The sequence below is a fragment of the Octopus bimaculoides genome, chromosome 20, assembly GCF_001194135.2.
Source record: "Octopus bimaculoides isolate UCB-OBI-ISO-001 chromosome 20, ASM119413v2, whole genome shotgun sequence".
Classification (NCBI taxonomy): Eukaryota; Metazoa; Mollusca; class Cephalopoda; order Octopoda; family Octopodidae; genus Octopus; species Octopus bimaculoides.
This window is the reverse complement of record NC_069000.1, coordinates 20168978-20185163: the sequence shown is the minus strand read 5'-3', so window position 1 is coordinate 20185163 and position 16186 is coordinate 20168978. Positions and strand designations below refer to the sequence as shown.

Sequence of the window (16186 nt, the reverse complement as noted above, 5' to 3'; positions counted from 1 at the left end):
ATTATTATTATTATTATTATTATTATTATTGTTATTATTATTATTATCATCATTATTATTATTATCATCATCATCATCAGCATCATCATTATTATTATTATTATTATTATTATTATTATTATTATTATTAGCAGCAGCAGCAGCAGCATTTCGTCTGTCTTTATGTTCTGAGTTCAAATGCTGCAGAGGTTAACTTTGCCTTTCATCCATTCGGTATCGATGAAAATAAGTACCTGTTGAGCACTGGGTTTGATGCAATCCCCCGAAATTGCTGGCCATGTGTCAAAATTTGAAACTGTTATTGGCCGTGCTGCTATAAACAGTCACAAAAATGTGTAAGCCCATAACTGTTATTTCAAACTCTGAAATATCATTTCCTGTGATTGCTAAAACTTTAAAGACGTTTATAGATTTCTGTACGTTAGCTACGATGTGATGTTTCATTCATAGATAGTTTACTATATCTTAAATACGTTATGATGCTTTGTAGATAGATTCCTATAGCTTTGTGAAAACTTCGAGATGTTGTTCATAGATATATACACACTACCTATGCTCTGTCAAACTTGTATTTCTATATACAAATTTGTCCCCACGTTGGAATATCGATGAGTCTTTCCTTCTTCCTCTTCGTCCTCTATTTCTCTCTCTTCCCCTCCTCTCTCACTCGGTCTGTTGTGCTGCTGTAAACAGTCACGACACTAAGGTGTCCAAAAATTGAAACTGCTGTTACTATGATTATTATTATTATTATTATTATTATTATTATTATCATTATTATTATTATTATTATTATTATTAGCATTATTATAATTAAATTTACTACTGAACACGACAGACGTACTTTCGAACGTCCGAAAGTAAGTCTTGTTTAAAGCTTTAATTTACACCCGTTTGGTGCCGTTTTTTTCGTTTAAACATTGTTTCAGTTTGTTAATAGTAACACTAGGAACCTGGCGTGTCATTCCTGTGTATGGTTAGCCTTAGCGGGCCTATATTCAACACCAAATAAACTCAGTTAGAACTTTAATCCAATATACAACATGGTGGAACATATAAATTGCTCGGGATCTAGTTTGATCCAGACCTCCAGGTGGACAAGAACTGGGGGAGGTGACGAGTAGGGTAGCCAATTCACCCAGAAATGGGCAGAGAAGAAGCTATTCCTGAAGGGTCAGGTGGAGGTGGCGAATGCGTACATCACTTCCGTCACCTGCTACCGCATGACTGTCAGAAACCCTTGGCCTGGCAGTGCTACCGCGGAGCTCTGCCGGTTCGAGACAAGCTTTACAGATATGGAAAGAAGTAGTGTCAGACGGACTTGTCCGAGATGTGCGCCGGGCGATGAAACAGTCCTGCTTGCACCCGTTCAGTGTCCATGCATTACTGACCTGTGGAGCTTTGTCAAACACCTGTTGTCTCGTGTAGGATGGATCTGATTATCAGCCAAGTCCATTCTGACCACCCCGCCGTCTTCTTTTCACCGGGAGGGAAAGGCAGTTTTCCCCTGCCTGGTGGCTACAGCGAAAGAGGTAACGAAAGGACTGAAGACAGACACTTTCCTCTTTGGCCTAGCCCTCATTGACTTTTACAAGTTCTACTTAAAAAGGAAAATGACGGTAGAGAGGGAAGTACTGCCCACTTCCCAGTTTTTTGAAAGGTGGGTGAATGCTGCGAAAATGGTTCGTGTGAATGGGCCTACTCTGAATATTCGTCTATAAGCCGGAACAGTCGAGGAGAAGAGGGGTGCCTACCTGGCGTGCTCTTGGTAGTCGGGGTGACCAGGATGTGTGGAGTACTTTGATTGTCCCTTGGCGAAACCCCACCCTATTGGGGAATTTTGTCTTTTTAAAATTTTTTTGTTAACTGTTTTTATTTTTATTGTTTACACGTTTTTCTGTTTTAAACTCCACTCGTCCCTTGTTTTGTATTGTTCCTAATTGTTTTTGTGTTAGACCCTTGTGGCCAATAAAGAAAGGATTTTTATTATTAGTGTTATTATTATTATTATTATTATTAAAACTTCGATGGAGTAATATGGTTATTTAATGCGATTTCATAATTCAATACGTCGGTGTTTAATTCCAGCATTTTAACAGTAGACAAAAAATTCTTATGGATAGATTGTCTATCTATCGCATATAAGCCAACAAAACACTCGTCAATTTTGAAGTACTGCCACTGCCACTTGCAATGTGGAACTATTCCACACTGTGACATACAGTAAATGCACTATTATATTTATACTTACAGCACACTGTTCTGTACCACGATAACAGATTATTGGTACATTACTGTACAAAGCTAATGATGCATTGCTATTACACTCTATGGCATACTATTATGCTACAATAGAGTACATACTGTACCACACAATGGTATACTACTGTGACACACTTCAGCATACTACTAACTCATACTTTGGTATACTATTATATTACACTAAGGTGTACTACTATACTACGCAATGTTATACGATTAGTATAGTGGTATACCTTGTGGTATAGTAGTACGCCACACTATAAAATACTGTTAGACTACACTTTGCATTAGTAGCATAACATGCTATGCAGCCTACTTGGAATTAAATGCTTTGACCTCAGACGCTTTATTCTTTGAAAGATAAGAACCATCGGTGCCATTTGGTTGTCTGTAACGTTATCGACTTGACGAGCGACATTCGCTTTCACCTGACAATAGAGAACCGGCCTAAATCCAGTATAATATTCAAGCGTTATGGAAGTTGTTTTTCCGATCACAAATGTCCTCATTCCATCCGATAGAAAGTCAATATATATAAGATACCGAGAATGATTCGATCGAGTAAAGATTCTTCTGTATAGGAAATTTCGGTGATCAGTCCATTTGCAAGTATTCCAAATAGAATTAAGGAAAAGGTGAGGGTAGAGAATTGGTCTGTCGGCATATAGTCTCGTTACTTTACATTTTGGGTTCAAATACTGTCAGGGTCGACTTTATTTTTCATTCCACTATGGTAGTAAAATACGTCTCAGCGTACATTCAAGCAATTCTCCTCTCCTCAGTATACGTCTTGATTTTGTTCCTTAATCTAAGACATTATAAGAGAGCGAAACTTATAGTCATTTGAGCGGTGAAATCAACAAAGCATTAGATTACACGCTTCTTCAGTATTTAGTTTCGTCCATCTAATTTTTTAAAGTTCAGATTCTAGCGGCGAACTATTTTTTTCTCTTTTTTAAAATGTTTGCTTTGGTTTTCATACATTAAGGATGCATTGGTATCCATTTAATCTGCTATAACCATCCTTTACAATGTTTAACCATGTGCCAATGTTAAGATATCCTCATTTGAATGAAATCAAGGCGTAGATAGGCAGAAAAAAAATTAGCACTGAATGTAGTGCTTAGGAATAGACTGAGCGTATAGAAAATATCCAAAATCTTTCTAACTTTTAATCTAACTATACATCTGTCAGGACCAAGGAATAGAATGTAAACATGTCCTTCATTCATCCTGAATTAACACAGATCGAAATATGTGATCTCACATCGGAAATATGTAATGTATTCAGGGCTGATGTCCTACACCCTACCTTTCATGTTTTACATCATTTACCTCTTTATAATATATGTGTGACCGATCACATAGAAAAGAACAAATGCAAAAGAAATTTCAACGGTTGTATTGAAGATTGTGTTTTCCAATATTTCACATTAACTATCTCCTACTTAAATGGCTAGAAAAATGACACAACAAGTCAGATACGACGCTAATTGTGCCATCAATCTTCTTTCGGTGGTGAAACTGGTCTTGTAACTTTGCCGCTAAAATTGATGATAAACTTCCGGAGTAAACGAGAAATGGAGAAAATTAATCCGTCACATAATATTTCACAGAAGATTTATTTTGAAGACTTTTTCGCCACTTATTGTAATATCTGTAATATATCGATAGTATGAATAAGTATTGAGTAATGTAATTTGGTGATTCTTTCCAGCATGGTAACTATCGCATGTTTCTTTTTTCTTTTTTTTTATCTCGTCGAAATTTACTGCTGTTGGCTCATGTTATTTACTATATAACTCTTTTTTTTCTCTCACACTCACTCCTAACTCTGTCTCTGTCAAGCTATCCATCCATCTCTCTCTCTCTCTATTTATATATATATATATATATATATATATATATATATATATATATATATATCATATACTTGTCATATCACACATATACACGAACAATCATTCTATCTCTCTTTGTCATCTCCCACTTTTATCTCCCTACAAATACGTATTTACGTGTGTGTGTTCTTTAATGGGCAGTTTAACACGTTGCAGTTCATCCTTGATTCTGCTTTAGAAGCACTATTTTTATACAATATCCTCTCACGCCTATATCTTTCTCTGTTTTTCATTCGTCTTTCTCTCTCAATTTCTCTTTTTGTGAGTGTTTCCTCCTATCTTTCTTCCGCTTCCCCTAAAAATATTCAGTCATATTCTTATTTGCAACATATTATTGCTGTAAAATGGAAAATATGTACCTACCTTAAGATGAAGGTATATGACTGTCATAATGTGAGAGGAAATGACTGATATAATGTGAGAGAATGTGTGTCATAAGATGGAAAGATGTCACTGTGCGTAAATTGAAAGAATTTGATTTTCGTATGGTGGAAACGTGATTGGCGTTTGGTGCATGGCTGTGTTTATTGTAAAGTTAAAGGACGTGACTGATGTAATGTGAAAAAATGTAAGCGTCGTAAATATACTGACCGATGTAAGGCGAGAATATGTGACTGCCTTAGTTAGTAGAATGTGAGATAAGGTGTGAGTTGGTAAGGTGAGAAGATGACGTTGTTGTAAGGTCGGAGCTTCTGATTATGGAAAGGGAGGTATATCTGATTCATAAAGTGAAAAAATGCGACAGTCATAAGGAGGCAAGATATGATTGTCGTAAAGTGATAGGATGTGAGTGCTACTAGTGGGAAGTTGCGACTGATGTGAAATGGAAGGATGCAGCTGTCGTATGATAAGTAAATGTGATAGTGATAAGATAGGAGGATGTAAGGTTGGAAGATGTAACTAGTATGAGGCAGGAAGAAACGGTTGTCGTAATTTTGGATCTCGTAAACGAGCTGAGAATAGAACCTACAGCGAAGGTTCAATACCCGGTAGAACCATGACTCTTCACTTGCTCTTATTATGTGTAGTTTATGGAACCTACAAAGGTGTTTATATGAGGTTACTTGACTTCCTAGAAATAGCAGAGTAGCCTATCTCGAACCAAGCCACACGACCAAGTAAGAACACAGACTAATGTAGCACTAGGAGTATCCTATCCGAACAGTTGATTTGTTCATGATTTGAAAAGATTTTATTGAAAGTTTTTTGCAATCTAGGTTGATCTGGTGCTAAACAGCCAGAACAGAACAAAAAAAAAGTATTTGATATACATGCAAAACGAACAGCCCTCATCGTCCTACTAGAACTATTCAGGTTGTAAAAGAAATCTTTTGTCTTCGGTCAGTAAGTGTTATTTCCTATTTGCTTTTACCTACAAATCAAAGGAAATGATTACTATTCCTTTCAAACTTTGCTTTTGTGACCTGGACATCAATGTTTTGAAACTGACTTATTTTCCATTGCATTTCAGACAGATTCGGCACTGAGTTGCTGAAGCAGAAATATCGTTATAGCAAATATTCTGCTCAGTACCACAGATTTGCTTGTCAGCTGCCTGATATTAACCACTTGTGCACGTCCCTTGGTGGCTAACAATATGTGCTTCTCTAATCATGTGCAGGAGCAGTTGGAGAATATCATAGCCATATGCTGCTTGGGGTTCTTTGGGGTTTGAACAAATGTTACAAAAGCAAAGTTTGAAGGAAATATTATCCATTTTTCATATTTTCTAGGACTAAGCAAATAGGAAATAACAGTTGCTACCCAAGGACAAAAATCATGTTACACAGTGTAATCTGCAGTTTTGTTTGTTCATCCATATTGATGTTTTCAGAATACAATATCATCTATGGTGCACCAATATCCGCTTACGGTTAGCAGAATATTTACATTTTCGTAATTGTGAAGAAGGAAGCTGCTCAATATTCAGGTTATTTATTCGGACAGGCATCGACAAAAAGATTAAAAAAAAAAACATTGGAGAATATCAAGTACCATTGTACTTTGATGATCATCTATTTACAATGCTTGAAAGTAATGGAAAACTATATGTGTAGAATGCCGTAGCTGCTTTGCAAAGAGTAGTTTATAACATAATTACTGTTAATCATTTAAATGTGACTGTTGTTTACACAAATGAAGCTGTTGTACGTGGAACAAGTGTGGAAGAACATAAGCAAAGTTTAAATAGGTTTAACAAAGCTATCAAAGACTACCAACTTACTTTAATGTGTGATGAGTGTGAATAGAACATGACAACTATTTACTTTCTAGGGTACAACATTTCTTATGGAACTCTAAAGCCATCTACAAATGGTTAGAAATACTAAGGAACTATCTTTTACCTAATAAAGAAAGTTATTTCAAATGTTGATGAGAAAATGCATATATTATTATTGGTGGATTCCACTTTATTGAGATAAAGTAAAGTTACGCTTACCAGTTTACCATTACCTTTTTTACAAAATCAGAAAAAAAGTGAATAGTCTCAAATCCTGTGTCCTTAAGACTACACACAGAATTGGTAAGGAATATGAAATATTTATACTTGAAAACAGATACCTCTGGTGATGCCCATTCTGTTATATTGCTGTAAAAGAAGCATCCTATAGCTTACTTTCCACGAACTAAACTTGAAACACTTTTGCATTGAATTGGAAGTTCTAACAATTACTGAAAGTGACAGAAAGTAGAGACATTAGTTAATTGCAAAACAAATGATCAGACCAAACTACTTTATTTTAATTTTCAACAAGCGTTCTTCAAGGAATAAAAGTAATTAATTGGTACGCTAACGATCGAGATTGTCTGAATAAACTTCTGGCAATAAAAAATGTCATCATTTATTTTTATGTATTGTATTATTCTGCAAAATAAAGAATGTTGTTGATACTTTTTCCAGAATTTGTTTTGTTTCTTAATATTTTTCTTCCCTGTAATTTCATGAACAACTTCGTGAATATAATGATAATTCCATCGGGTTTATCATTCGGTGAAATTCAAAAGTGTACTTTTCAACATAGATAAAGCAACTAAAGTGTGTGCCTTTTATAAAGAATGTGCTTATAGCAATCAACGTGCTTTGCCGAACAAAGTTAATACGTGAAACAGTGTATGAAATTTATGAGGCTAACGAAAGGAGTCGTTTTCAAATGGTTATTGTCGATAATTACTCAAGGTATGTATTTATGTATCTATGTTCAGATATCAATGATGCTCCAGTAATTAGATGATCGAATCAATCATTTCTTTTTACTAACAATCCAGCTGTATACATAGTGACTGAAGATCTTAGATTTTGTCTTTAAAATATAATGTTAATTAAAAGAAAAAAACAATTGGGAATAAATTGCACATTCCTCACGAAAACGGTCAATCTGAGCGATATAATGATACATAGCGTAAGATTTATGCAATTACTACTGACTGCACACCAAATGAAGGAGCATTTTCTCAAGAAGTACAACAAATGTAGAAATTAATCCTGATCTGGCCTGGAAATATGCTCATCATTCGAAAACAGCTCCTTTGGCTGAAGAAGTTCAGTTGCTAAAGACCAATCTATATTATGCAACTTTTAGATTTAATGCAAGATAAAAAGCATATACCATAAAGCGCTTGCACATTGTGGTATCTTCATTTCTTTTACCTAAACATTTTACGATACATTACAAGAAAATAATATCTGAAGATAAAATTATTTTTTTGCCCCTACTTTTCATAATCCATTTTCGTTTTTTAAATATTAACGCTAAACCACGCAGCTGATAATGTTCTACGATGCGCGTCCATCTCAATGCTCGGATCACTAAGCTGTAGAGAATATTACAAAATGTGAAATCTTTTGTCGTAAGTGTATATGTTTATGTTTTAATAATATTATCAGCCACAGTGTACAAGCGCCAGCTGAACAATCAAATAAAAATCGACAACAGGAATGGCAACAGACTCGAACTACTGAAGAAGACTTTTGGAAATATTCTTGTCTATAGAATTTTGGCCTTTCTGGAATTCTATAACTTAATCACATAGCAATTTTTTATAAAAAATTTCTTCATTGCACAATCAACCACCTTTTATATAGGACCAGACTGAAATTATTATTCATTGCCCTTTACAACAATCTCTCAATGGAATTCTCGTTTCCTTTAAATTATTTACATTCACTACATTAAGACAATGATATATAACATCTTCACCCCCTCTGCTACCAGCCCTCTACTTTGTCTCGCTACTTGTTCTTCACAATATAATTATAAAAGGACAACTTTCAATGCTACATTAATGCTACGATAAGTTCTGTTAAAAGCGAAATAAAGTGCACATTTGTAGCATTCTGCTCTAATAGACTCTCAATTAACTTATGTATATATGTGTGTGCGTGTGTTTGTGCATACGTGCGTGTGTTTGTGCATGCGTGCGTGAGTTTGTGCATGCGTGCGTGTGTTTGTGCATGCGTGCGTGTTAGGGGGTGGTGTCGAGAGCGCTGCTGTAACATGTCAACCAGTACAACCTGTTACATGATTGTTCTGTCACCCTCACCGGGTGAACCGGATAAAGTGACTGGAGGATTACCGAAAAGGAAAAAAACGATATTTATCAAAGGGCCAGCGACTATCCAGCAATAGTTTGGTAGTTTAGAATTACTGGGTTGGTCACAGTCATGTCGTATGGCCATTATGACCGCTTAACCTCTTTAAATGTCTCGTCAAAGCACGTTTCTAGCAGATTATTCCGAAATAAAACCAGAGAAACGCCGTTCGCAGCAGTACACAAAGCTCCAACTTTTCTGCAATGGATTCCTTCCGATATTGCGGCTGGTTTTGTACATGTACACCATAAGCAAACCATCATCGGTAATCTAATGAGCCCTGTCTCAGTACTCTGCCATCTCTATTGTACACAGATCCAATGGCGATAAAATAATCATAATGGAGAAAAATGAACAAGCCAAGTTGCTTGACAACACTCCCACATGCTCAAATTGTGATCCAGGGAGCAAATCTTTCGTGGCATTAGCGTCTCTCAAGTGACATGAAGATAAGAAGAAAAATGTCTCTACCGAACTTTTCGACATTTATACGCCCAAACCGACGAAATGTATTCGTATGTGATTGTATGTTTGTGTGTGTCCACAGCGAAAATACTTAACTTTCATAACCCCGCTTCACTTAGTTGTGACTTCAGCTCCTACCCGCCATGTCAAATAAAGAAGGGTACCTTTATGTGTTCTCTGAATCAACAAGGAATAGCACTATATATTTCTCAAATCATCTACTGCCTCAAAAAAATGAGAATGATATATTGGATAATGTAGTTTTAGATACTCTGTGTCTCTTGGGACCATATGGTCTGAAATGCCATTTTCCACAAGCTTGAGGGAACAGGGCTTATCTGATTAAACCTATTAAACACTAATTAATTACGTACACTTAGCAAATACCAAGCCTCCCCTACGCTCGCCCTACAAGAAATTACAGCAAAACTTCCCTACAAAGCATACTATGCTCTCTTCAAAAAGGTTGATGAAAGAAACGACAACCCGAAGAATCCACAAGTCCAAAACAGCGGACAATGACCATCATCAGGCTGGCTTCCTCTGTAACAACTCGTGGATTAACACTTTGAGCCCGTAACACCGGTTTATTTTTCTCTATACCGTAGCACCGCTGTACCGGTGGAGCGCATCAGGAAGACAGGTATATGGTCAAATAAAGTTCAGGGGGGTCAAGGCTCAAAGGGTTAAGACAAAGTGTTCATTACTGTTTGCTACTGAACCGGGCGTGATACCTGCCACACCTGACCATCTAATCAGTTACTGTAAGTTCGATCATTTTCCAGTGATTACCTCTTCTTCTTTTCACCTTTGCATTGTTCTCCATTCTGCTTGCTTCTGTAGATATTTTCCATAGTAACAGGACAAGACACAGACACATAGATACATGCATAAACACACAAATACACACACGCGCACATACACACACACGCACGCACACATACACACATGCACACACACATAGGCGTGGATGTAGCTGTGTGGTAAGAAGCTTGCTTCCTAACCACATGGTTCCGGGTTCAGTCCCACTGCATGGCACATTGGATATCTCCTACTATAGCCACGGGCCGACCAATGCCTTGTGAGTGGATTTGGTAGAGGGAAACTGAAAGAATCCTATCGTATATATATCTATATGTGTGTGTTTTTGTGTCTGTGTTTGTTCCTCCTGCATCGCCGTTTGACAACCGGTGCTGGTGTGTTTCCATCACCGTAACTTAGCAGTTCGGCAAAAGACACCGATCGAATAAGTACTAGGCTTTAACAAACTATGTCCTAGGGTCGATTTGTTTGACTAAAAACCTTTAAGGTGGTGAGCATGGCCGCAGTAAAATGGCTGAAACAAGTAAAAGAATAGAAGAATATATGTGTGTGCATTTATACTTGAACATATACTCCCACTCTTATATAATGCAAATGTTCCAAAATTTTGAATCAGTTAAGGGAAGCTCATTTGTCCTCCTCTTTTGACTACAGCCAGATTCTCAAGCTGGAGATATAGCTGTGAGGTGAAATGCAGTTTGGTGTTTATGTGTTTTGCAATGATATAAGCGATATATACAAAGAAAACTGCTAGGAACCAATTATTGAAACCAGATCGTGAACCCAGTCAGAAGCAAGCTTAGCTCATACTATACAACTCTGGCTATGCACTAAATACTGAAGAAAATAACAAACAAAAACGTGTATATTCTTTCATGAAATTATAATTTTATTCGATACGTAAAAGAGATTAAAAACCGCTTTCATATGTCCATTGCTTTAGTTGAATAGTGTCCTTCACTGTATACCACCACAATCGCATGTCCACCGTGTTTATCAAATAAGAACTTTGACAAATGTCTGACCTTGTGTCAAATGCTCATAATGACTACTAAATATCCATCACCTCGGCCAAATGTTTACCGTCACTGCCAAATTACCACTCCCTCCGTGAAATGTTCACCATTGCTTTTAAATGTCCACTGCATCGGTTAAAAGTCTAACACTCTTGTCAAATTTACTCAAAACCCTTCTTTTGATCAATTTTGTAAACAATAGTAACAGACGACCTAAATGTCCGCTATTTCCGTCAAATATCCTATCTGTCAAGTATCTTTCATTACACCTTAAAGTTCTCCATTATTGACTTGAACCTTCCAACACTAAGGTTTCTGCTCCAGTAATCAAATGTGAAGGATACTTAAATATTTAAGGTTAAAATTTTAATATTTAAATGTCCTTCACTATTGTCAAAAGTGCATCACCTTCTTCATTTCTGTTATATGTTCATTATTTCTCTGAATACTCTCTACTACTATCAAAAGTACTCCACTATCAAATGTAAATGTATATTGCCATTGTCAAACAGCTTCCACATATAAATAACCTCCATCGCTCTCGAATGACATCAACTATTATTTAATGACCTTCAATACTGGCGCTATGGCATAGGCACAGATGAAATAAGTCCATTGACTAACGTAAAGTATACACACACGTACATTATATCATGAATGCAAATGGATAATACACTTGAAATAGTTACATTTGAACTCTAATCTACAATGCATGATTATATTATAGATATCGATGTATAATGTGTCCGACCTTCTATTAAATGCTCATATCCACTGTTAAATATCCATCACTTCCGCCAAATGTACAATTTGATATAAAACCTAACAGTTGCAGATCACGACGTTAATATGGCGCAGTGTGTACAAAAAAGATATTTAACAACTACATCTTTAAGTGGGTACAGCTCTAAATAGGGAAGTTTCATAGTTTATATTGACAACGCCTATCACCAACATAGTTGGTATATCACTGAACGGTGTTTCATTCACTTGTAGTTTTGTTTGTTTTATATATATATGTATGTATATATATATATATATTTATGCGTGTTTGTATGCGTGTAAGTATATATATACATATATATGATTTTATACATATTTATATAAGACACGACAACCGTTATTGCCATTGTTCAGGCCAGAAAAACTTAATGGGGGACCCAATAAGTTACAATTTCACGATTTTGTACATAAAAAAATTTGGCATATCTTATTTCATACAAAGCGTAGAAAGTCAGTTAAAATTATCTCTGTATATGTAAGCCATATGAAACTGACCCGTTCACTAAAATGGACAGCTTGTTCTTTGTGTATAAAAATCAGCTTATCAAAAATGTGTGACTTGGTGTCATTAACAGCACAAATTATTCTGACATAAACATATTGCAATATGTTTTTCACTTACCTGCCAAAAACATTGATCATTTACGAACCCTATAAATAACTGCTTTCGTGATAAGATTATAAAATTGAGCATTGCTGTTGAGATGTGAGACTGGAACAATTTTTGTGTTTGTCTAACTTAATCGAACGGTCGAATTCCTGGTGTCATGTTTTTGTCTTTATCTGTAAAGATTCGAAAAGAAAAAAAAACTAAATAAAAAGTTTGTTTAGAACTATTCTCTATATAATGATTACTCTTATTGGCAAATATCTATGAGTTTGTGACGAACAGAGCATAATCGATCCTGTTGACTCCCATCATATTGCTGGTAATTATCCACTCAACATGGCCTTTCACTCTGTCAGTAGGATTTAAACTGAGTGCGTAATGAAACGTCACTAAATACTGCGTAGTATTTGATCTGAAGCTCTTTCATTTTCGCCACTACCCCATATTTGGCTTCACGATAATAATGACCTCATTTTAATGGTTTATTACCTAAATTACTGGACATTTAGACAACCAAATGAGATCAACCACTCAGGTGATAACAACTGAATTGCGATGCAATTGAGGAAGACTTTAGAATATCACATTAAGTGAATATAGCATATCATTTGTTATGTTTTCTAACCGTATAAAGATACATTTACTTTGAGTGGTATATTTAATTTGAATAGAAGTCATTTTGTCGTTTTGTTTAGCACGGCTCTCACCACGACTTACTACTCTTTGGATCAGTTTATGCAGTGTTTCTTGAAACAACTCGGACCAAATCCCTGGGATTAAAAACTAAGGTTAACTTCTTCCCTTCTTTCCACCATATATTGGAGTCTCTAGAAAGGGTTATAGGTACAACTCTCCTTTCTGTGACTGAGCCGTGTCTAATCACGTAGTCTAATAATTCTTCAAACCTCAATGAGTGCATGCAGATACGTAGTACCTACTCAGTGAGAAAGAGAACGTAGTAATAAACGATGGGTAAAATAAACCCAATAATCAAATATGCTGAAATATACAGAAACATGTGGGTGATTTAAAAGGGTTAAAGAAGGCTAGAACGCGAGGAACACGTAAAATAATGATGCCACAGATGTTAGCCATATCTATACCTTATAGAATGGAATTGGTACTTACAACAAACAATGTCAACAGACGAAAGACAACCAGCAAGCACCTAGTAATCAACTTCAGAGTCGCAATGAAAATCACTAAGTTGAGAAATGGTTTTGCAATAATACAGGAAATTAACACAATGAATGCAAGTGTATAATTATCTGATGATGGACTCACATCAATTTAAACGAGACATAAGAAGATGCACTAACTAGAAGAGATGATAAAACTAAACAACCAAAGAGTCAAAATATATGAAAGTATCCGGATAGACTGAAATTATATCCCATCAACCAGATATTTAAATGATATGCAAATTCATTCTACTGAGAGCTTAACCGGAAACAGATAAACATTAGTATTTCATCTACTGTCCAAGTAACATTTGAGATATGTTATAGGATATGCTGTAAAAAAAAAACAGTCAAAAAACAGTCTTCAAAAAATCTGTTCTGATCGAAGTGTCTTCAATGTTATTGGATCCCCATGAAAAATTTGAGGCACACACCGGATATTAAATACCAATTGATTTAAAAGAATGATCTTTAATGTATACACATTCACTATACATCACATACCCTTTATGAACCATTATGTATATGAATCATTATGTATACACCATCATATACACCAGTTGAAGGTATAGTTGTGTAAATATACATTATAAACCTTATCTTATACACTTGTTGAGTGAAAAGAAGGAACATTTATGTATATACGTTAACCATGCATCATACAAAATGACACTTTCTTCTCGGGCAACCATCTTATACCTACAGGTTTATAAATATCTCTGTAGGTGACCAAAACCATAGCTGTTGGAGATTGAAGACAAATGTGTGAAGAAATTATATATGCACTACATAAATAATGCACATCATGTACTTACCATAAGGAAATGCCATATAAAGGCATATTCTCTCTACAGTGCATATTTTCTGGTTTCCCATCGTTTCCATTTAGTACTATTTGCTATATTTGTATTAATTTATACACACATATATTTCTTATTCTTTGTGTACGTGTGAGTTTGCTTACAACTCAGGATTGGTTGAATTTTTGTTGACGTCAAAGATAGGGACACAGAGAAAGACAATTACAAATATGTGGTACATATGTGTGTGTGTGTGTGTGTGTATTCATGTGTTTGTATGATGGAATGAGTGTGAGTGTATTTCATGCACAATTTGACACAATACACACACAAACATATATGCATTTCTACAGAGAAACATGCATACATTACCACAAGGGACACTACACACGCAGCTTAATTTTCTTTTTTCCTTGCTAAAGCAACACATATACTCATATACTGTTATCAAGTGCATTCGTATTACACTTGGAAGTAAGCAAAATGTTTAAGAAGGAATTAATGAATCCCTATTGAAACTTACCGACATATTACAGCTAACTATAATTTCTAAAGTGTCTACATATTTCATTGTAGTCAGGAGGGATATTTCATCTTAAGGCTAGTCATACATAAAGTTAAGAGGACCAGATTCATTCCATCAGCTTAGAGTAGTGGATTGTCATGCTTGAGGCAGAGAAAAACATATTTCAGACTAAGCGTTTTACAACGAGATGGTCAGTGAAAGGTAACAATGACGGCTGCAGTTCATTAACAATCAGCTTTAAAACTGAAAATTGCATAAATGTTGGTTTCAAATTTTGGCACAAGGCCAGCGATTTCGGGGCGGGGGAGATAACTCGACCAGATCGACCTCAGTGCTTAACTGGTATTTATTTTATCGACCCCGAGAGCTTGAAAGGCGAAGTTGGCCTCCGCGGAATTTGAACTCAGAACATAAAGACGGACGAAATACCGCTAAACAATTACCCGGCGTGCTAACGATTCTGCCAGCTCGTCGACTTGCAATTGCATAAAAAATTATTTGCTTTAAGGTAACTGATCTCAAGTTCCCAAATGCAGAAGTTCAATGAGAACTCTGCTACAATGCTGATTTATGGCTGGAAGTGAAACTACGCCACATGATTATCACAAAGAACCTTCAACAGAAATGTTCATCAAATTGGGAAAATAGAAACGAATAATTTTCATTTTTGACATACCTGGAAGGAAAAATCGAGATATACACTTACAGCTGACTGAAGCAAAGAATGATGGGAAAATTGCAGCAGTAGTTTCCTCTTCGTGTATTGCTGACATTAATACCGCCTAATCTAAACAGCTTACAGTGCATTTAAAATGTCATTAAAACATCAGAATTGTTGACACACCAAGAACAGCAAAAATGCTAAAGCGGTGGTTAATGATAATTTGGGATGGGTGTACTATACTCAATGAAGTTGTTTTTGAGGTTTTGAATTGCACTGTTAAGGATATTAAGAAGATAGATTCTACTTTTGTCGGAGTAACAATCGTCTTAGCAGGAAGTGGATAGAAATGTGCACACCTGATTTCCCAAAAAGCATTCTAGAATTGGATTCAAGGATGGCACAAATGGCTGGTTTGTAATGGAGACTATGTTCTGTAGAACCTGTTTAGAGGAACGGTCATACCACCAGCATATGCAATTTGAATGCCTTATGTCAGCTTATAAAAAAGTTGCATCCAGCTATGTATTCTTTTCCAGAATAAACCTCGTATTTACACATATATATA

At 35.8% G+C, this 16186-nt stretch overlaps 1 long non-coding RNA gene across 13 annotated transcripts in view; it reads right to left on the bottom strand.

Moving 5' to 3' along the window:
- LOC106871257 (uncharacterized) overlaps positions 1–16186 on the bottom strand; it is a 413124-nt gene that overhangs the window by 50752 nt on the left and 346186 nt on the right. For 12 of the 13 annotated variants that reach the window (XR_008266341.1, XR_008266336.1, XR_008266342.1 and 9 more), the window contains one exon: positions 10910–12623. The exons of the other annotated variant lie outside the window; for it this stretch is intronic. This is a non-coding gene — a long non-coding RNA (uncharacterized LOC106871257). Of the gene's footprint in view, positions 1–10909; positions 12624–16186 lie in introns of those variants that run through there. 13 annotated transcript variants of the gene reach the window in all.